The sequence below is a fragment of the Schistocerca americana genome, chromosome 2 (genome assembly GCF_021461395.2).
Source record: "Schistocerca americana isolate TAMUIC-IGC-003095 chromosome 2, iqSchAmer2.1, whole genome shotgun sequence".
Classification (NCBI taxonomy): domain Eukaryota; kingdom Metazoa; phylum Arthropoda; class Insecta; order Orthoptera; family Acrididae; genus Schistocerca; species Schistocerca americana.
In genome coordinates, this window is record NC_060120.1 from 928302755 (window position 1) to 928327309 (window position 24555).

Sequence of the window (24555 nt, forward strand, 5' to 3'; positions counted from 1 at the left end):
GCTTGGTGTAAGAGCGTAAACATTGGACTATAGAACAGGGAAAAAACGTTGCGTGGAGTGACGAATCACGGTATACAATGTGGTGATCTGATGGCAGGGCGAGGGTATGACGAATGCCCAGTGTACGTCAAATGCCAGGGTGTGTAGTGGCAACAGTAAAATTAAGACGCGATGGTGTTATGGTGTGGTCGTGTTTTTCATGGAGTGGGGCTTGCATCCCTTGTTGTTTTGCATGACCCTATCACAGCACAAGCCTAAATTGATGTTTTAAACCCTTCTTGCTTCCCACTTTTGAAGAGCAATTCGGGGATGGCGACTGCATCTTTCAACATGATCGAGCACCTGTCATAATGCAAGGTCTGTGGCGGAGTGTTTGCATTACAATAACGTCCCTGTAATTGACTGGCCTGCACAGAATCCCTACCTGAATCCTATAGAACACGTTGGGAATGTTTTGGAACGCCGTGCTAGGCCTCACCGACCGACATCGATACCTCTCCTCAGTGCATCACCCCGTGAAGAATGGGCTGCCATTCCCTAAGAAACCTTCCAGCACCTGATTGAACGTATGCCTGCAAGAGTGGAAGCTGTCATCAAGGCTAAGGGTGGACCAATACCGTATTGAATTCCAGCATTATCGATGCAGGACGCCATGAACTTGTAAGTCATTTTGAGCCATGAGTCCGGATACTTTTGATGACATAGTGTACGTCTAAATATTTTTTAGAGTATGAGGTAAAAATTTGAAGGCAATCGATCATGAACTTTTTAAGATTTTGGCTAACAACTTTAAACATAGACTTGTCTTCACATTGTAGTATAGATTTTAATTATATACACTCCTGGAAATGGAAAAAAGAACACATTGACACCGGTGTGTCAGACCCACCATACTTGCTCCGGACACTGCGAGAGGGCTGTACAAGCAATGATCACACGCACGGCACAGCGGACACACCAGGAACCGCGGTGTTGGCCGTCGAATGGCGCTAGCTGCGCAGCATTTGTGCACCGCCGCCGTCAGTGTCAGCCAGTTTGCCGTGGCATACGGAGCTCCATCGCAGTCTTTAACACTGGTAGCATGCCGCGACAGCGTGGACGTGAACCGTATGTGCAGTTGACGGACTTTGAGCGAGGGCGTATAGTGGGCATGCGGGAGGCCGGGTGGACGTACGGCCGAATTGCTCAACACGTGGGGCGTGAGGTCTCCACAGTACATCGATGTTGTCGCCAGTGGTCGGCGGAAGGTGCACGTGCCCGTCGACCTGGGACCGGACCGCAGCGACGCACGGATGCACGCCAAGACCGTAGGATCCTACGCAGTGCCGTAGGGAACCGCACCGCCACTTCCCAGCAAATTAGGGACACTGTTGCTCCTGGGGTATCGGCGAGGACCATTCGCAACCGTCTCCATGAAGCTGGGCTACGGTCCCGCACACCGTTAGGCCGTCTTCCGCTCACGCTCCAACATCGTGCAGCCCGCCTCCAGTGGTGTCGTGACAGGCGTGAATGGAGGGACGAATGGAGACGTGTCGTCTTCAGCGATGAGACTCGCTTCTGCCTTGGTGCCAACGATGGTCGTATGCGTGTTTGGCGCCGTGCAGGTGAGCGCCACAATCAGGACTGCATACGACCGAGGCACACAGGGCCAACACCCGGCATCATGGTGTGGGGAGCGATCTCCTACACTGGCCATACACCACTGGTGATCGTCGAGGGGACACTGAATAGTGCACGGTACATCCAAACCGTCATCGAACCCATCGTTCTACCATTCCTAGACCGGCAAGGGAACTTGCTGTTCCAACACGACAATGCACGTCCGCATGTATCCCGTGCCACCCAACGTGCTCTAGAAGGTGTAAGTCAACTACCCTGGCCAGCAAGATCTCCGGATCTGTCCCCCATTGAGCATGTTTGGGACTGGATGAAGCGTCGTCTCACGCGGTCTGCACGTCCAGCACGAACGCTGGTCCAACTGAGGCGCCAGGTGGAAATGGCATGGCAAGCCGTTCCACAGGACTACATCCAGCATCTCTACGATCGTCTCCATGGGAGAATAGCAGCCTGCATTGCTGCGAAAGGTGGATATACACTGTACTAGTGCCGACATTGTGCATGCTCTGTTGCCTGTGTCTATGTGCCTGTGGTTCTGTCAGTGTGATCATGTGATGTATCTGACCCCAGGAATGTGTCAATAAAGTTTCCCCTTCCTGGGTCAATGAATTCACCGTGTTCTTATTTCAATTTCCAGGAGTGTATTTATATACCATATATATTTGAAAATACGTAGTCTATGGCCTTGTGAAGGTTTTTGAGAATGTTTTGTAAAAATCTGATGTAGATCTATCAAGAAGGTTTGAGCTTTTTGGTAACAACTTTAAATGTTGTCTCGGCGTTATATAGTAGTATAGATTTTAAATATACATTTATATACCACACTATTAAAAATATGTAGTCTGTATCAGTCCGAAGGTGTATTAGAGCTGTCGTGTATAACCTTCATGTAAATTGGCGAAATACTTTTAGAGATTTTTGGTAATAACGTGAAGCAACGAGTTGTCTTTGTACAGTAGTGCAGGTTGATTCTAATCTATGAGGCCTTCGCGAGGAAAGTTTATTTTGGAATTAAAAAAAAATTAACGGATTACTGCTCAACTGCGGACAAATAAAACTGGCCCGGAAAATACAGTGTGTCCATAACGGAATGTAGAAGTTTCGCGCGATTATCATTAGTCACGTCTTGCAGCAGTGACAGCAGCAACTACGACATGTTGAAGATATCGAACAGTAGCTTCGATGAAATATTGGGAGATTCACAGAATATGATCCGGCGACAAACCCGAGCAGTGTGTTTGCAGCCTTAACTTTGGCTTCGTCTACCTGTACTTGTGTCGGCGAAACAAAAACAACTTTCCGGCGTCAGATTGAACGCCCACGCGTCGGGCGAGGTTTCCTACACCGGGTCTTCAAAGCCACTCCATCTGTGAATAACGGGGAAACTACCAGTATCGAGGGCCATAGCGCAGGCTCATCCCGTCATATCACTCTGTAAACAATACCCAAATTTACCTCTAGCAAGTTCTTTTGTAGCTATCAGAGGAAATATGTGTTCCTTCGTCTGCATAGGGAAGGAACGGCGCCAGACAGCGCACATCAATGTTTGCTTCTGCGCCTCCGCACTCCACAATTTTCGAGAACGTGACGACTATACGTACCCTGACAAAGAGGCCCTTAATGCTAATCTGCGGGCACAGACGTTCGTGAGCTCCATTTTCACAGAGCGTGTGTGTAGGTAGGCTACCTTGTGTACTCTCACCATGAGGAGAGGAATTTCCCTTTGCAGAACCTTACAATAGAAGCGCTCGCTACCTACGTGGCGGCCGATAGACCGTCTCTAAAAATAGCCCCCATCTATATGCTAGTTGGAAACTCTTTACCATACTGGATATATAAAAAATTGCCCTTAAGAAGTGGGAGACTCGGCTACATTACTGTGAGAAAAAGGAGTATGACTATCGTCTCAGAGCGCCTATCACAGTGGCGCCTATCACAGTGGCCTAGAGCTGGCTACGACAGAAAATGTGCGGTACCAGCGCGGATGTCAACTCCGTCCCAGTTATAGTATCCTGGATATCAAGGAGGATTTAATATAATCCATTATGGAGTCGAGGTAGCAGTTGTCGTTATACTGGTTATCACTGTTACCATTCAACCGCGATTCTTATACATATATTTTAACAACGCATTTCAAGAGACAATGCTCTCATCATCAGGTTGTAAACTCTATGTCATGAAATTAAACGGACTAAAAAGACAAAATACCATCACAAATAGTGCGACAGCATACTTGGTAGTTATGGGAAGGGCCATCGACTTGTGTCAACAACTTCAATGTAAGACGAGGACCCACAGTCCAATATACTTTTAATTCTGTTCTGTTTTACTCTATGGACTTCCCAACTATTTGTGATGGTATTTTGTCTTTTTAGTCCGTTTAATTTCATGACATAGACTTTACAACCTGATGATGAGAGCATTGTCTCTTGAAGTGCGTTGTTAAAATATATGTATAAGAATCGCGGTTGAATGCTAACAGTGATAACCAGTAAGGAGCATTTACAACAGCTGTGGACCAGATTGCCTCAAGAGAGAGTGCAAAGACTTTATGACATCATTCCCAACTGAATCATGCATGCATACAGCCCGGAGTGAGTGCAACGTCTTACTGATAAGTGGACGCATACTGTTAAGTTCTTTGTGTTTCGACTAGATTTCGTAGTCACTGAAATGTTATCACATACCCCTTTAACCAGTGAAATTTCATTTCGTTTCCTCATTCTCTTTCTCACTGATTTTGAGAGGCAGTGTACATCCGTTGTGGAGAAGTGCGTAGCTCACATAATAACTCATTTATTATGAAGCTTGATGCTGAATTGACAGAGTTAGTGTACATAAGACTAATGCAGGCAGATTTAAATTCGAGATAGCACTCAGTGAGTTGGTACTCGGAGTCCAGTATTGTAACAGGTAGTACAGTATTATGTTATAGGTCTAACGTAATCAAATTATTAAGTTAGAAACTATAGATCTGTCTTGAGACAACATAGCCCATGGCGCGCAAATTACCCTGACTATATTCATCCAGAATTTGAGAGCGAGAGCACGTAGCGATTTATAACATACTTGAAACATAACTTCAAATCTTTTCTAAGCTCATTGTCGTTTGAAGCCCCGTAAAAATAACGACAGGGACACAGTTTATCGTTTAGCGTGTGTTAGATGTTCGTTCTGTAAAACTGCAGTATGAAAGCCTGTTTTATACACGGGAGTTCGATTTTTAATAAAGAACTGAGAATAGGGAAGGGAATTATTGTTAGAATAAGATTTCTCCATTAATCTGGATCTCTGACAGTACTCGCAACGTCCCTCTCATGTTTAGCCTAGTACAGCGATGACACACGAACTACAAGAATTTCATTTCTTAGTTTTGCACTTTAGATTCCCGTTCCTGAAGGGAAATTGCCAGCAGTTTGAGAGCACTTTATTTTGCTCTTTCTGGTCGTAGAAAATACATATATTATATTTAATTACATTATTTCTTTTCTTAAGTTCCTGTACACCAGCTCTTGAGAACGACATAGCTAACATACTGCGAAGCTGTAACTGAATCGGGAGAGACTGTGAATGCGAGGCTAGCACACGCAAACCTTACGAGGGGCATTCAATAAGTAATGCAGCACAATCTTTTATCGGACAGTTTCGATTGAAAAAATGGGGAATTGGTAATGGGACATTGTGCAATATTCCCGCTTCAGCCTCTACGGTTTCACGATGTTCAGATAGGTGCCGACGCTGTATGTAGCCCTCAACATGACGTCGGTAACGGAGGTGCATTCCTAGCAGAGAGTTGTCACTGAGATTCTTTCGGTGGGAAACCAGAGCATCGTAGATATTCATAGGCACCTGCAGAATGGCTGATTCTTTGGGGTCTCAAAGCTCTATATTTTAATTTTACCGGGGACTGGTATTATCACACGCATTCTATGTCAAGAAAGAAGAAAAATTGAATTATTGGGAGCACTAGGTATAATTTATGCTGTATTATCAGTTGGACTATGTAATACAGCGTGATTCAAAAAGAATATCACAACTTTAGGAATTTAAAACTCTGCAACGACAAAAGGCAGAGCTAAGCACTATCTGTCGGCGAATTAAGGGAGCTATAAAGTTACATTTAGTTGTACATTTGTTCGCCATTTCAGCCAATAAAGTTTTTGGTCCCTTTTTCTTCGAAGGTGCTACTGTAACTGGACTACAGTATCTGGAGATGTTAGAGAATTGGCTGTTCCCTCAGCTCGAACAAGAAGCACAACAATTCATATTTCAGCAGGATGGAGCGCCACCACATTGGCACTTATCTGTCCGTAACTAGCTGAACGTCAACTACCCGAGGCGATGGGTCGGCCGCCAGGCAGCCCGTGACAGAGCACTTCATCACTGGCCTCCAAGAAGCCCTGATCTTACCCCCTGCGATTTTTTCTTATGGGGGTATGTTAAGGATATGGTGTTTCGGCCACCTCTCCCAGCCACCATTGATGATTTGAAACGAGAAATAACAGCAGCTATCCAAACTGTTACGCCTGATACGCTACAGAGAGTGTGGAACGAGTTGTAGTATCGGGTTGATATTGCTCGTGTGTCTGGAGGGGGCCATATTGAACATCTCTGAACTTGTTTTTGAGTGATAAAAAACCTTTTTAAATACTCTTTGTAATGATGTATAACAGAAGGTTAGATTATGTTTCTTTCATTAAATACACATTTTTAAAGTTGTGGTATTCTTTTTGAATCACCCTGTATTTCTGGCTTAGTCAGCCATCATATTAGGCTCCATGAAGCTGTTCCCAGAGCAGTGGAGATGCAACAAGTATATAGATGGTGAAATGTGGTGTGAGGTACCTGTTCAGAAATGGTTCAAATGGCTCTGAGTACTATGGGACTTCACATGTGAGGTCATCAGTCCCCTAGAACTTAGGACTATTTAAACCTAACTAACCTAAGGACGTCACACACATCCATGCCCGAGGCAGGATTCGAACCTGCGACCGTAGCGGTCGCGCGGTTCCAGACTGAAGTGCCTAGAACCGCTCGGTCACACCGGCCGGCGAGGTACCTGTTACAGATTCGGTACCATTCCCGTGAGAAAGACCGCCTGCATAATGCTACTGCTCTGTGATTGGCTGCTGTGTTCGGAGCAATTGCGCCAAAACGTTAAAGTATAGTTATTATTATCAGTTAAAATACTCACTGGAATGAAATCACCTTTTAATATAAATATCTCTCAACAGCTGACTATCAATCAGTCATTTTTAGAATTATTAAAAACAATTTAAATAAAAAACAAAAGACTGACGAAATTGCAGATGAGGCATTTCGGAAGAGTTCGGGTCACGCCTTTTCTAGTATGGCGCGCGAAGTGTTTCGGGCTATTCGTGACTCTGGATTAGGCAGTCCAGAAGAACAGACATGTTGTCTGTCGTAGGATGTGTTTCCAATTTTTATTTAAGTTCCTGTTGGTCACTCTGGATTAGGCAGTCGAGATGAACAGTCATGTTGTCTGTGGCAGGATGTGTTTGCTAGTATTCAGTATTAAAAGATCCACTCCGGTAGTCATGAGGCCACAAATAGTGTAAAGATACGTTTTCGTAAGCATTGTGTTTGATCATGTACTTTGCTGTATCAGAAGGTGTATTAAGATCATGTAGTCTTCTCGTGTGGCTATATTGAAATACGCAAGTGGCATCCCAAAGAAGTGACATTATTTCAGAACAGAACCTCGCTAAAAGTCAGTTTCAGCTTCAAGATACAGAACCTACGACCTGCATGCTGTTTTCTGCGGTGGGGACATCAACTTGAAGACAGCAGGTTAGTGGACTGTAACAGAGCCTTCGTATTCCACACAGTGCAGTGGAAACAACTAGGTGCCTCACGTGTACTGCATGCACAGAACAAATGTGCTCAGTGACACGTCATCTGCAGTAATGCAGACGAGGTAAAGGAGGATGATCGTTATTAACACCAACAATCAATTCATTCTTCCTTTCTTGCCGTAACTAACAGGATTTATTGTATGAACATACCATATATTTACAGTGGGAATGGATGTTGATACACTATCATACTTCACATCAGCAACAATAATTATTGCTGTACCAACATGATAACTGACAGTGAAGAAAAGCACGGGAGTTGTCGTTGTACGAGGCGTCTGTCATTATCGCAACAAGGTCGTGCAAACCTGTCCAAGCCCCCGCGTGTCGGCCGCACACAGCCACGAATCCTGCAATTTTGGAACGTGTGGACACTCTCATTCGAGGTGATCAAACACCTCGCTTCTCAACTGGACGTCTCTGTTGGTAGTGCTGACACACTCGTCCACAAGTTGTGGTACTCAAAGGTGGATGCCTGCTGGGGTCCTCGCCACCTAACAGAAGGCCATAAAGAGCTTCCATCTGTTTGGCCCATTGAAGGATGCACTCTACAGGAAGCAGTACCTGGGTGAAAGAGGCGGGGGGGGGGGGGGCGGGGGGGAGTGATTTATAGATCCAGTAGATGGATGGATGGATGGAGAGGGTTGTATGGGCGCACGACGGCATGTTCTTCAGCGCCCGCTCGGTAACAGATTGAGACGGGTGTCAAGAAAAGACTCAGAACGTAAAACACAGGTAACAATCTTGGAAAAATATGTGCCTACCCACACCGAAGCGTGCCGCCAGCAGTAAGACATGGACAACGCAGGAAGAAAGTGGTAGATGGAGCTAAAACAATATAGCAGATGGAAGTGTCTGGCTGACCGCAAGGAAAAAAGGGAGGAGCCAGCCACTTTGCAATACACTAAAACCTCCAGCCTAAAAGTTTAGGCCAGAGTCCAGACACATCACAAAACTTTAAAACCCTAGACACACACGTCTCATCATTAGCTAAAACACAGGGCAGGTCCCCATCAACTTGTGCTTCTGCCCTGTTAAAATGTGCCGGACAGAGATGTGCACACCACAAGCATCACAAAACGGGGGATCCTCCCGCCGTAATAGGAAGCTATGAGTGACAGGACAGTGCCCAATCCGAAGACGCGTGGGGGGTCACTTCTTCCCGCCTGAGCACGGCCGAGTTGTTGACTTCACCAACCGCAGTTTATTGGCCGTCACCGCCAGCCATTCTTCCTCCCACAACTCCATGAACTTCTTGTGGAGTGCAGAGATGACAGACTGCAAGGGAATTGGACACTGGACCACATCCTGCTCTCTGCAGGCCTCCTTGGCAGCCCGATCGGCCTGTTCATTGCCCCAAATTCCTACATGACCAGGCACCCAGCAAAAGGACACCTCATTACCCCGCCGTTGGAGCAAGTACAATTGGTCATATATCATCTGGACCATCTCCTCAGTTGGGTGCAGATTCTGCAATGATTGTAAGGCACTAAGAGAGTCGGAGCAGAGGAGAAATCGATTGCCCCGAAAACGGTATATTCATCATGGAGGCGAATCTGGGTAACATGATCAGGGAACACTACAGAACAGCCAGGAAATCCTCCTGTTTGGAGCCATCAGTGTAAATGTCGGTAAAACCGTGATGCACATCTAAAATGTTAAAAAACAGATTGGAATATAAAATCTGGTGTACTATCTTTCTTAAAATTAGTCAAATCTAAAATAAGTCTGGGCCTCCGGAGGAGCCAAGGTAGAAATGTGCTCCAACCGCGACGGAAAACATGAAGACCAGCCATATCCATCGCAGAAAGTCAATCCTGAGCGCGAATTCCATAGAGCCGCGTCGGTCGTTGCTGGTTATGAAATAGCCGTGCCAGAGGAGGCTGAGCAACGGTATGGTATGCAGGTGGTTGTGTGGACAAAGTTTTAAACGCCTGGCGCATATGAAGTGGCGGTTCACCAGCCTCTGCACAGAGGCCTAGTATGGAGCTGGTTCTGAATGCCCCAGTGGCCAACCGAAGCCCTTCATGGTGCATAACGTCCAACATCTTTAAGTAAGAAGGAATAATGTGGTGTTTTGGAATCCTGAATGAAAACAACAAACAACCTGCTTTCAGAAAAAAACTATGTTGCATTATTTATTGAACGCCCCTCGTAATTCCTTTTACCGCTCAACGAACGGATACTCGGTGCACGGTTTTGCGCCACATAAAAAAAGCTTAAAAACCGAGACCGTAATTCAAAAACTGTTCTCGACACGCGGATTATTGAGCCGTAATCTGCGCCAAATATAAATCGGGGGGGGGGGGGCGGGGGGGGGGGGGGGAGAGAAGAGAAGTTGCAACGAGTCGGTAATGAAACTCGGCCGAGTGCCCCGCTTTTGCGGGCGGAGGGTTTTTGAGACACTAGACAGCCCCGGCTAGAGTACTGGACTACTGCGCGCTCCGATCCGCTGCGCGCGGCGAGAGCGCGATTACGAACCGTGAGGAGGGTAGGGGGAGGGGACGGTCCCGCCAGCGTTCCAGCAAGCGGGGACCGGAGCCTCTTTTTCCGGCACGCTGCACCCTTTTAAATTAAACTGCCGCGCGTTTTTATCGTCCATCTTTGAAACCACCGCACCAGCGCGCTTCGCCGCGTCGCGCGCGAATCTCTCTCTTGGGACCGCCGCAGGCGGCGGCAGCGTGTAATCACCTCCAGCATCTGTAGCCTCGCTCCCTTCCCCTCCCCCTCCGCGCCCCCCCCCCCTCCCACACACACAGACACAGTAGCACACACGTCACTAGCAACGGGCTCTCACAGTTAATTACTGCCTGCAGGCTTTGAAAGGAACAATTGGCCGATTGAAAGCGTTCCTTCGTCGCCGCTACGGCGCGTCTTTATTTCAGCGTTGCCGTGTCTGTGTGTCTCTTTCATTCCTCGCCTTTATTTCCTTTTTCCGACCCTTGTTCTTCTCTCTTTGCGGCCGTCGACGCACTGTGCGCCTCTTCAGCTTTCGCTAGTTTTGTTGACGCGGGACGGACTCGCACTATTGTAGCTTGTATAATCGTTGAAGTGTTTCATCCGCGGAGTGCCAACAGATGACCAACAGATTACATACCGAATTTGCGGCTGGGTTAGCCACTACGTTAGTCGTATTATACCGTAAAATAGCTGACACGGCGAACTCTGTTCCGCCTTAAAGCCAATAAATAATCAGATTTTGGATGTTAAGTTCAATTTTTTTATTAGGAAATACAAATAAAAAAGTAAGTATTTTAATGATTCTTTATTCTTTATGTTTTTTGCTGCATAGCTTCCACTCTTCAATTAAGTACCTTGTGCTACACGAAATTTTTTGTTTTGTTATCAGGTGCAAGAACAAACAACGCAGATGGTCTTCCGACCCGTGAACATGCCACGTATAGTTGTCCATGTGAAAAACATGAATATTCCAGATTTAAACCACCTCTTCATCGTCCACAAAATATCTTCCACGAGTGGCATCCTTTAATGGCACCAAAAAGTGGAAGTCCGAGGAGGTTAGGTGGATGCGGTAACATCGTCCAACTCTGTTTTGCGATGTGTTCAGCAGTCCTCAGACTTGTGATTGAGAAGCACGAAGTCATGCAATACTAACGCGGCGCTCTTCACGGGCAATTTGTTGTTCTTCTGCAGTCCTTTCATTCAGTGTATTGTATCCTTCTTGCATTACGGCTTTGTCGAGAAATGTACAAATTATTTCTTTAAATTTTTAATTAATGATATATACTGATACTTAACCATAGACATTTAGCTGTCATTTGCGTTTTGTTATTCCATGTCAGATGCGTTTTTGTTATACCACATTTTATAGTGACATTTAGCTGACATCTGCGTTTTGTTATTCCATGTCAGATGTGTTTTTGTTATAACACATTTTATAGCGGTCGAACGGGATAAAAAGTATCCTGTGTCCGTCTCCTGGTTCTAAGCTACCTCTCTACCAATTTTCAGCCAAATCGGTCCAGCCGTTCTTGACTTATAAATAGTGTAACTATTTTTTAAAAAAATGCCATAACCAGTAGTTGGAAGAAAGCAGTGGCGCAGAGTGGACAAAATAAAATTGGTCTTTCTAGGACAGAGGCGGAACTGAACCTTGTTACTGAACAGGCGAACCGCCCATCACGGAAAACGTACTGTCGTGCAAAAGCTGAAGCCTTCAGACGATCGTTCGTGTGTCAAGTTCTACCGGTGCTTTCTGAGTGCAGTCAGGGGAGGCTCCGCCTGTCAGGCTACGTTAGCTCACAGACCTGCACTCTAGCCAACTACGGTTCTGTAGTTTTGGTATAGTACATACATGGTAGTACTAAATGGTAGTATTAATAGCACTGGTAGGAAAAGAAACGTAAGTGTATTTATGAGAGAAGCTGGAAGCCGGTGACTTCTCTTTGTTTGGTTGTTTGTTTGTTTTGCACATAATTAGAACCGCACATCGTTTAGTGTCAGTCCATTGTGTATTTTATATCCTTAGCAAATACAGTACAAATTGCTTTTTATAAGTAATAAAAGTTAGTTGATCGTGTAAATTCTTCGCTTTTTTGTAACCTAAGCGATTACTTTTGATGCGACCACGGTTTATATGCACAAATATAATAAATATTTATAATTATTATTACTATTTTGTACTAAATAGAAATTTCTACATCGTGAACAGAGACAAGAAATTCCTGTTATTTTTGGTAAGTGCAAAAGTTGTTTACAAATAACATAAACATGTTTTACATAGTTCCGACAAAGTATTGAAGTTTGATATGTTTTTGTTGTATGTTTTCTTTTTAATTTTGCCTTTTTTGAGGAAATGGCGTTTTCTGGTGCCATATGATAAGCCTATACTTTTTTGTATTTTTACTACAATATCCCCCTTATTCACACAACTAATCAACAATTTTCAAATAAAACTTGAATTAAACATTGTCAGTTACAATTTTGTTATAACTACTGTGAGGGGGCCACTTGTACAGTCGTGGACAAAACGAGCGTGACCCCTCGCCTTTCCGTTATGCTGATCCGCACAGCTTTAAAGTCTGCTACACAGCATAACAGGCAAGGAGACGAAGTGCTACCAACATACTATGTACAGGCGTGAAACCGTTTTCAATCATGTGTAAGACTGTATTAATGTTGATTAGTGTGTTAAACATAACACGTAAATATAAGATACAAATGAAAGAAGAAACGCTAATTAGTATGAACTGTACTAAAAAAATGAATTTCAGCTTATAGAGATAACATAACTGTTTTAGTAATACAAAGTACCGCAGATTGTTACGAATTAGCAAAACAATATTCGCTTTCGGCCGCGAAACGGTCTGTGTCAACGTTCAGACCAGTCATACTGGATTACCGTTGCTGACCTACCATGAAAGTGAGCAAAACTTAGCAATGTGTGAAGATTCATAACGAAATTCAGTTAAAAATCGTTCAGTGCCTCTCTTAAGTCAATTCGACTATTGACAGAAGCGGAAAAAGTAGGCAGTAACCAGTATGAAATTCTAAGAGAGTTTCATATTGACATCCACCAGGCGCCAGTACAGAATAAAGGTAGCAATAAAACGTATTGAGGCGCGATAATTTCTTAAAATTGCTTTTTGTCATGTAACAATTCAAGTATTTTTAATTACGTCAGTAGGTGAGAATCTTAAACAGTTGAGAAGTTCACTGTTTTTGAAGTTAATTTAAAATGTTTCGTATCAGATTTTGTGAAGGTGAACCCTTATTTGGAACACAATTTTCAAACCGAAGCATTCGGTTCTTAGCATATCCCCTTATCAGTACCTCGTCCTCTTACATGTCCAGTTTATTTGAACCCAATGAATATTGTTTTTAAGAAATCATTTTTCAATCAGTCAGAAAAATATAAGTGCTAGAAGCAGAAAAGTATTAATGTTTGTAACAGCTTCATTGCGGGCAACATTGCACAGCGCTGAGCCTATAAACAGTATTTTCACTGAACATTTGCAAGGTTATTCATTTATCAACTAATTTACCGACTTTATTTGTATGAAGCTATTTTAGGGCCAGAATTGCACTTGGCTGGGCCAAGACTGAATATTTTCTACGCCTACTGTGGAGAGAACAGAATACCAAGGTTTCATACGTTGCGATTCAAAAACTAAGAAATATTTGTGTTATTGTTTATGCGCAGAGGGAATTTTATCAATTTATTGCACAGGGCCATAGAACTCAGTGCTCACGAGACTGAGTAAATTTCAGAGGATTCACTTCATTATAGGCATTACATACTAGTTTTCCAGATTAAGTTGTTCAATTTTTTTTTTTGGATTACAGTAAAACTGATTCTCAGTAAATTTCCGTAAGACAAACATTACGCATTGCATATTCCTTAACAAACAAACTCAATCCTTTTAAAATGACGTTACAGTAGTGTTTATTTTTGACTTGGTTTTTGTACTGACTGGAATCTATTTGAATTTAATAGAGTTTCTTTTGGGCTGGCGACAGAGGTTGCTGTTCTGCGCAATTGGTGGAAGTTGTAATTACTAATGTGAAGTTCAGGTTCGTGTACCACTATTTAGACGACTTGGTGGTGTACAGTAATTCGATTGAAGAGTAGTTGCTACATTTGGAGGAATTCTTGGGCGGTTATGGGAGGTGGGACTCACGGTAAATCCTGAGAAGGTGGTTATTGCCTCTCCTTCGATAAAATTAGTGGGAAATATTGTGTCCAGAGAGGCGATCTCCATCGATGCTGACCAAGTGGCGGTTATAAATCATATGCTTCGTCCTTGTGATCTTAAACAGATTGCACAGTTTGTCGGGACGGAGAATTTCTTATGTAAGTTCCTTGACAGGCTCTTCCACTCCCAGACAGCTTACGCCAGTAGTGCGTATCAGTATCATGTGGTAATGGAAACAGTATCCATAAAAGCTTTCAGGTGTTCAAATTCCAAAATTAGTCCAGAAAATAGCAGCCAAAGTAGCTTTGTTGTTTGCTATAACCAAGTCGTTGATGGCGCACGATTCGTCCAGTTCTATATATCAGCAAGTGGAGTGAATTTGCCGTTTGCAGCGTTTATCAGTTCTTTACACCGGGATACGCCTGTCCTTGAAAAATTCAGAGCTTTATAGGTCGTGAGAGGGAGTTCAAAACCCGAAGAAAATTCCTCTTCCGAGTCACTGAGTGAGATTGTTGGAGACGAGTTCTTGTATAGTTCTACTCAGCCTTTATAAGTTGACTATAGGGTTGCTTTGACTGATTGTAAAAACCTTTGTCTTGATTTCAGTCTCAGCGACTGAGGAATATCTCCAAACTGGGTTTGTGAGATATCTTGCTTTTGTTCTTGGCCTCTGCAGTCAATCTTCTCCTTATTTTTGGAGGAGCTATGCCCATAAACCTATAGCCCATATTTACAGGGGTAGGGCAAAGGCATCCTGTAATGATGCTTCCTGTCTCTTACAGAGCTACATCTACTTGCTGGCATGAGCAGAGATTCGCCAGTCAGGACCGCATACTCAGCGGTGGAAAAACAAGAAGGCAGGTCAGACACATGCAGACTGTGGGTTCTGCTCCCCATCTCCTTTTATCAGCTTTCGTGTTAAGTTATTCCGGCTGCACACTTTCATTTTTGTTGTCACACAGTTTTCCTTGTAGGTAAGGCTGCGATGAAGTATAAATCTGAAATATTTCGGGATGTAGCAATGTGTGAAGGGATAATCATTCCATGCTACCGCCGGCCGGAGTGGCCGTGCGGTTCTAGGCGCTACAGTCTGGAACCGCGAGGCCGCTACGGTCGCAGGTTCGAATCCTGCCTCGGGCATGGATGTGTGTGATGTCCTTAGGTTAGTTAGTGTTGTGGCGTAGGTTAACAGCCACGCCACTCGGAAGTAGCCGAAAGGCACGTGTTAACTCACGCAGGCTAGAGATAGGTCTGAAACAGGATACGTAATGAATGCTATAAAGAAAAGTACGTAGCTGCTGGAATACTTAACTTTAATCCATCCTTGTACATCGCTATTGACGATACAAGTGAGACTCTGTAGATTCAGGCAATAAACTACTAATGGCGCCTTGCTAGGTCGTAGCCATGGACTTAGCTGAAGGCTATTCTTTCTGCTCGGCAAAGGAGCGAGGCTTCGTCAGTGTAGTCGCTAGCAAAGTCGTCCGTACAACTGGGGCGAGTGCTAGTCCGTCTCTCGAGACCTGCCGTGTGGTGGCGCTCGGTCTGCGATCACTAATAGTGGCGACACGCGGGTCCGACATGTACTAATGGACCGCGGCCGATTTAAAGCTACCACCTAGCAAGTGTGGTGTCTGGCGGTGACACCACAGTTAGGTTTAAGTAGTTCTAAGTTCTAGGGGACTGATGACCTCAGGAGTTAAGTCCCATAGTGCTCAGAGCCATTTGAACCATTTGAATTCCATGCTGCCGTAAGCTCTGTTGCGCAACTGGGAAGGAGAAACTTGGATCTTTCCAAGGTTCAGATTTAAATTTTTGTTGTATGTTCTTGACTGTCTCCAATATTTTAATTTTGAGCTGAACGGAGATGTCTGCATCATCTGCATCGATAAACGAACGGGTGTCAGGTTCGATCAGTTGGTGGTTGGTACGAATATTAAATAGTAGCGGGGCGAGAATATACCCTGGAGAACGTTGTTTTTGCCGGCCGGAGTGGCCGAGCGGTTCTAGGCGCTACAGTATGGAACCGCGCGATCGCTACGGTCGCAGGTTCTAATCCTGCCTCAGTCATGGATGTGTGTAATGTCCTTAGTTAGGTTTAAGTAGTTCTAAGATCTAGGTGACTGATGACCTCAGAAGTTAAGTCCAATAGTGCTCAGAGCCATTTGAACCATTTTTTTTTTTGAATGCTGTTTTTAAGATCTGCCATCGACTCCTCTTTGTTTATAGTGTAAGAAAGAAGCGTCTGTTTTCTTATAAGCACTGCATGAATTGTACCAGTCTAAAATCTTTCATTGGATTGTATATTTCTGTTATCCGTTTCTTAAGATTGGCGACTGGCAATTTATTCGCTACATAGCATCACTAGAGAACTGCTAGCGCGTCGGCACGAAGCGTGTGCGGAAGTTAAGGCGAGTAACGAAACATATCAGTTAATCTGAGGCCGGTGGGGATAAAGAATTGGAGTAATATCAAACTCGCAGAACATCATAAAGAGGCAACACTGTGTAATCGAAACAGAGGAGGGTGGTCCACGATAGTGTATAAGGAAATTACGAAATAACCTTAAACTGACAGCGATTAGCCAAAAAGAATGGAAAAGTATGGACAAGAAACAGTTGACGATGCTTTCGATGTGTTGAGAATGGTGTGTGAGGCTCCTGCAGACACCTTTCAATCGAAACCTTTCCGTACATTGCTGTCTCCGCGTTATATTTTTGTGCAGGTGACTCGGAAAATCGAAAATACTAGACATAGCTTTGGAACTTCCTGGCAGATTCAAACTGTGTGCCGGACCGAGACTCCAACTTGGGACCTTTGCCTTTCGCGGGGAAGAGCTCTACCATCTGAGCTACCCCCGACTCACACCCCTTCCTCACAGCTTTAATTCTGCCAATGGTGGAGCACTTGCCCGCGAAAGGCAAAGGTCCCGAGTTCGAGTCTCGGTCCGGCACACAGTTTTAATCTGCCAGGAAGTTTCATATCAGCGCACACTCCGCTGTAGAGAGAAAATTTAATTCTAGGCGTAGCTTTGTTAAATACTCGCCTTTATTCATTCATAAATATAAGATAAATTTGGTTTTAAAATGTAAAGAACAAATCCGAGGACGTTCTGTCAGTAACCAAGTTTCTCTTCTCATTGTGGTGACCCATTTCTTCGTTAGCAGCTCGTTTTTCAATGGAACCCTAAAGCTGAACATAAGCAAGTTCTTTCTTTGGTGACGAATACGACAAACGAAGAAGACCACTACCATATACTATTTTTAAACAAGTCACTTGAAATGAGAAATATTAGTAGTTTTATTGTATCTGTTTGTGCAGTTGAAAGGTGAGGAACGGCAGACAAGATTTCTAAAAGAAATTCGCAATTCCTTATCTTAAAAGATCACACTTCAATTCTCTCTCTCTTCCAACACAATCGCAGAGTGACCACACAAAACATGGCGACGGGTAAATACACTCCTGGAAATGGAAAAAAGAACACATTGACACCGGTGAGTCAGACCCACCATACTTGCTCCGGACACTGCGAGAGGGCTGTACAAGCAATGATCACACGCACGGCACAGCGGACACACCAGGAACCGCGGTGTTGGCCGTCGAATGGCGCTAGCTGCGCAGCATTTGTGCACCGCCGCCGTCAGTGTCAGCCAGTTTGCCGTGGCATACGGAGCTCCATCGCAGTCTTTAACACTGGTAGCATGCCGCGACAGCGTGGACGTGAACCGTATGTGCAGTTGACGGACTTTGAGCGAGGGCGTATAGTGGGCATGCGGGAGGCCGGGTGGACGTACCGCCGAATTGCTCAACACGTGGGGCGTGAGGTCTCCACAGTACATCGATGTTGTCGCCAGTGGTCGGCGGAAGGTGCACGTGCCCGTCGACCTGGGACCGGACCGCAGCGACGCACGGATGCACGCCAAGACCGTAGGATCCTACGCAGTGCCGTAGGGGACCGCACCGCCACTCCCCAGCAAATTAGGGACACTGTTGCTCCTGGGGTATCGGCGAGGACCATTCGCAACCGTCTCCATGAAGCTGGGCTACGGTCTCGCACACCGTTAGGCCGTCTTCCGCTCACGCCCCAACATCGTGCAGCCCGCCTCCAGTGGTGTCGCGACAGGCGTGAATGGAGGGACGAATGGAGACGTGTCGTCTTCAGCGATGAGAGTCGCTTCTGCCTTGGTGCCAATGATGGTCGTATGCGTGTTTGGCGCCGTGCAGGTGAGCGCCACAATCAGGACTGCATACGACCGAGGCACACAGGGCCAACACCCGGCATCATGGTGTGGGGAGCGATCTCCTACACTGGCCGTACACCACTGGTGATCGTCGAGGGGACACTGAATAGTGCACGGTACATCCAAACCGTCATCGAACCCATCGTTCTACCATTCCTAGACCGGCAAGGGAACTTGCTGTTCCAACAGGACAATGCACGTCCGCATGTATCCCGTGCCACCCAACGTGCTCTAGAAGGTGTAAGTCAACTACCCTGGCCAGCAAGATCTCCGGATCTGTCCCCCATTGAGCATGTTTGGGACTGGATGAAGCGTCGTCTCACGCGGTCTGCACGTCCAGCACGAACGCTGGTCCAACTGAGGCGCCAGGTGGAAATGGCATGGCAAGCCGTTCCACAGGAATACATCCAGCATCTCTACGATCGTCTCCATGGGAGAATAGCAGCCTGCATTGCTGCGAAAGGTGGATATACACTGTACTAGTGCCGACATTGTGCATGCTCTGTTGCCTGTGTCTATGTGCCTGTGGTTCTGTCAGTGTGACCATGTGATGTATCTGACCCCAGGAATGTGTCAATAAAGTTTCCCCTTCCTGGAACAATGAATTCACGGTGTTCTTATTTCAATTTCCAGGAGTGTAGTACAACGGCCACAGCCCCTCTATGTATATTCTACCTCTTTGAGGAATACCGACTTGCCTCTAGCCCGAAACGAACTGCGAGTAGGGAACAAAAGATGCGAGTGCTGGAATGTTTCAGGCAGCAACGAGACGGTACTTCGAAACTCATGGAATATTCGTTAATGAGCGGTGTATGTAATGCCTCCAGGTGCTGTATTCAACAGCTGGCAGCACTGACGTTTCAGCACGTTGCGTGGAGTTTTCTTTACGAACCATCCGCTGTCATTATTTGCGTCGCTATCGTGGCCGAAATGGAACCGTGTGCGGGGAGATAAGTTGAACCGCGACAGTCGCAATGGGCTAGGCGCGTCACCTTCGCGTGCCTACGCCAACCAAGCCATTTTGTGAACCTCTCTATGACAACTCCACAGTTTTCACAGATCTATAGGCGGCTATTGTCTTCGCCTGCAGATTACTGTCCATGGAAGCATTACTTGTCTACCAATCCTCGCAAGTGCTCTAATTCATGGTGGTACATTTGCCATTTCAAATGAATTCATCAATAAGTGATGAGTTTTGACTGTAGCATCACTGCCTAACTTGCAGACCCTATATCCTTATAGAAACCTATAAAGTTATTGGAACATATTACTTAAAAGCATTGTGTTGCTTCGAATTCTGTCAGTAACTTACTCTGAATCGATGTCGTAAAGTTATCCCTGTGACAGTGGAGACATCCTCTCATGGTACCTTGACACTAGAGGATGTCCTCAGCCATGGTGGCTTACCTGAAACAAATAGAAAGAATTTGATGTAGTGCAAGAGTCAACAGATGAATCTCCAGCTATGTTTACAGCTACGTTATGTAAGGTATTGTGAAGTGCATAGCTGAGGGTATTTCACATTCGACCTTTTATTAAGCCAATTTCTCTTTTCATTCATGCATGGAGCGCGGGAAGAATAGTTGATTAAAAGCCTCACTACAGGCTGTAATTTGTCTAATCTTGTGTTCATAATCACGACTGGAGCAGTACGTATTGGGTTGTTGTATTTTTCTAGATCCAAAGTTAGCGCAGTTCTTAAAATTTTTTTGTAGTACACAATTTTACGTTTCTGAATTTTGCTAGCAAGTTTCGAATCTTTCAACCACTTTCATCTACGTCTACATCTACATTTATACTCCGCAAGCCACCCAACGGTGTGTGGCGGAGGGCACTTAACGTGCCACTGTCATTACCTCTCTTTCCTGTTCCAAACGTGTATGGTTCGCGGGAAGAACAACTGCCGGAAAGCCTCTGTGCGCGCTCTAATCTCTCTAATTTTACATTCGTGATCTCCTCGGGAGGTATAAGTAAGGGGGAGCAATATATTCGATACCTCATCCAGAAACGCACCCTCTCGAAACCTAAACAGCAAGCTACACCGCGATGCAGAGCGCCTCTCTTGCAGAGTCTGCCACTTGAGTTTGCTAAACATCTCCGTAACGCTATCACGCTTACCAAATAAACCTGTGACGAAACGCGCCGCTCTTCTTTGGACCTTCTGTATCTCCTCTGTCAACCCGACCTGGTACGGATCCCGCACTGATGGCAATACTCAAGTATAGGTCAAACGAGTGTTTTGTAAGCCACCTCCTTGGTTGATGGACTACATTTTCTAAGGACTCTCCCAATGAATGTCAACCTGGCATCCGCCTTACCAATAGTTAATTTTATATGATCATTCCACTTCAAATCGTTCCGTACGCATACTCCCAGATATTTTACAGAAGTAACTGCTACCAGTGTTTGTTCCGATGTCATATAATCATACAATAAAGGTTCTTTCTTTCTATGTATTCGCAATACATTACAGTTGTCGATGTTAAGGGTCAGTTGCCACTCCCTGCACCAAGTGCCTATCCGCTGCAGATCTTCCTGCATTTCGCTGCAATTTTCTAATGCTGCAACTTCTCTGTATACTACAGCATCATCCGCAAAAAGCCGCATGGAACTTCCGACACTGTATACTAAATCGTTTATATATATTGTGAAAAGCAATGGTCCTATACTCTCCCCTGTGGCACGCCAGAGGTCACTTTAACGTCTGTCGACGTCTCTCCATTGAGAAAAACATGCTGTGTTCTGTTTGCTGCAAACTCTTCAATCCAGACACACAGCTAGTCTGATATTCCGTAGGCTCTTACTTTGTTTATCAGGCGACAGTACGGGACTGTATCGAACGCCTTCCGGAAGTCAAGGAAAATGGCATGTACCTGGGAGCCTGTATCTAATATTTTCTGGGTCTCATGAACAAAAAAGCGAGTTGGGTCTCACACGATCGCTGTTTCCTGAATCCATGTTGATCCCTACAGAGTAGATTCTGGGTTTCCAGAAATGACATGACTCGCGAGCAAAAAAACATGTTCTAAAATTCTACAACAGATCGATGTCAGAGATATAGGCCTATAGTTTTGCGCATCTGCTCGACGACCCTTCTTGAAGACTGGAACTACCTGTGCTCTTTTCGCCGGCCGCGGTGGTCTCGCGGTTCTAGGCGCGCAGTCCGGAACCGTGCGACTGCTGCGGTCGCAGGTTCGAATCCTGCCTCGGGCATGGATGTGTGTGATGTCCTTAGGTTAGTTAGGTTTAAGTAGTTCTAAGTTCTAGGGGACTGATGACCACAGCAGTTGAGTCCCACAGTGCTCAGAGCCATTTGAACCATTTGTGCTCTTTTCCAATCATTTGGAAACTTCCGTTCCTCTAGAGACTTGCGGTACACGGCTGTTAGAAGGGGGTCAAGTTCTTTCGCGTACTCTGTGTAGAATCGAATTGGTATCCCGTCAGGTCCAGTGGACTTTCCTCTGTTGAGTGATTCCAGTTGCTTTTCTATTCCTTGGACACTTATTTCGATGTCAGCCATTTTTTCGTTTGTGCGAGGATTTAGAGAAGGAACTGCAGTGCGGTCTTCCTCTGTGAAACAGCTTTGAAAAAAGGTGTTTAGTATTTCAGTTTTACGCGTGTCATCCTCTGTTTCAATGCCATTATCATCCCAGAGTGTCTGGATATGCTGTTTCGATCCACTTACTGATTTAACGCAAGACCAGAACTTCCTAGGATTTTCTGTCGAGTCGGTACATAGAATTTTACTTTCGAATCCACTGAACGCTTCATGCATAGCCCTCCTTACGCTAACTTTGAAATCTTATCAAGCTCTGAGCGATCATTTTTGCACCACTTTTCACACAGTACTTCATTATAGATAACTGCATCATCTGCGAATAGTAGGAGATTACTATCAATATTGTATGCAAGGTCACTTTTATACAACATGGTCACTGTTATACAACATGAACAGCGAGGGTCCCGAAACATATTCCTGGGGCGAACCCGACGTTACTTTGATATCTCTCGACGAACTCTCGTCTAAGGTAACTTTTTGCGTCCTCCTACCAGGAAACCTTCAATCCAGTCACAAATTTCGCATGCTAACCCACACATTACTATGGTACTTTAGACAATAAACGTATGTGTGCTACTGAGTCAAATGCTTTTCGGAAGTCAGGCCGTACTGCATATATCAGGCTGCCTTGATTCTTAATTTTCATGACGAGAAAAGCGCGAGTTGGGTTTCAAATGACCCACGTTTTGAGAACCCATGCTCATTGGCTTGGAAGAGGCCACTCAGATAGAAATAACTCATTAAGTTTGAGCTCATAGTATGCTCTAAGATTCTACAACAAATGTATTGAACTGTAGTTATGCGTATCACTTCTCCTGATGCCCGTTTCGTAGATGGATCTGTGCTTTCTTCCAACCATTGTGCGCCTATTTCGGTGGAGGGATGTACGGTATATTATGGTTGATAGAGGGACTATGTAATGTTGATGCATTAATTTTTTCTGAAAGCGGTGCTGATATTCAAGACAATAAAAACGGGTTAAAAGCTGAGAGCTATCTGGGGAAGTTAACCTCGCATCACTGAGCACCTGTTTCACCATGTCTAGCTTACCAAATTCCCAACCAGACTAACACTAATTATAATCTTTTAGTAGTCATCTTACGATAACCGGTGATTATATATATAAAGACAATTTAAATGAAAAGAAATAAATCAATTTATATTTGGACATTTATTTTAACATTGACCATTGTTCCGTTAAAATTTCAGCATATTAAACTTGATTCATAACTAAACTGGTGCCTTATTTAGGATTGTGAAAATGTGAGTTTGTAATCCTACGGAACACATCAAATATGGAGCCAAGATTGGGAGACTACATACAACACTGCATTCATAAAATAACACACGAAGAACATTGAAACATATCCAAGAGGAAATCAACCACAACCAACCGATTCAATTTCCACCCAAAGAAGTTACGTTCGTAGCGCAATCCTGTCTGTCATGAAATTACCACACACTGTTATAATAAATTCATACTAACTCTCTGTGAAATCTTCCGGAAAAGAATAGCTGAGGGCTACTTTGATGATTACACTAAATGCTTCACGTGGTCAACTTGGATTACACAAAGAGTGTAACTCCACAATAATTTTGATAATTAAAATAAATTACATCGAAACACAAATTACAAAAGAAAAACCTCGAACTGGTTACTATCGTCTTACTATTAACCTAATGGGTCAAACAATTGTAACCGAGCGAGGTGGCGCAGTGGCTAGACACTGGACTCGCATTCCCGCATCCGGCCATCCTGATTTAGGTTTTCCGTGATTTCCCTAAAATAGCTCCAGGCAAATGCCGGGATGGTTCCTTTCAAAGTGCACGGCCGACTTCCTTCCCCGTCCTTCCCTAATCCGATGAGACCGATGACCTCGCTGTTTGGTCTCCTTCTCCAAAACCAACCAACCAAACAATTGTATAAGCACGTGGTACTGGTCTCACAAAGTACACCCCACGTGGGTTGAACATAAATAAAAGTTGCTATATTGAAAAATATTGTCAAGACGAGACGTTATAATCTCACGCACATTCGCATTTAAGATTGATGATCTTAATTAGAGTTACGGATCATCCACACGTAGTTCCACTTTACTCACAAAGTAGTGACAAAGCAACTACTGGAAGATATTCTGAACTTCACACTCGAATTACACTGCGTTGCAATTTAAGATAACATTAGATAATTTAGATCTAAACCTGAAATAAAGGTGATTAAATTTTCAGTTAGGCTGAACTTAAGAAATCCATTGTCCTACGGACTTAGCAGAGACGCGCTTAGCCGGAGATCTTACCACTTCAGACGCTCGCCGCGGACAGACTGCTGTGGGCCCCTACCAAGGGTGCTTCCAGATACAAAACGGAAGTGACCAGAGAGGCAGCTTCCTATACCAGCATGACAAGGGACGGACAGGACCAGACTAAGAATAGAAACTTATTTGCTTTTAGGAAGCGTAGCTACCTGTTCCGACGTTGGTCCTACCGTTCTCTAGCAGACAGGCTTATCTGCTACCATCAAGCATGCAACTAGAAAAACATTCATCCTTTCACACAGAAGGGAAGGGGGATGACAGTATCTTATCATATACAGTATATAAAAGAAA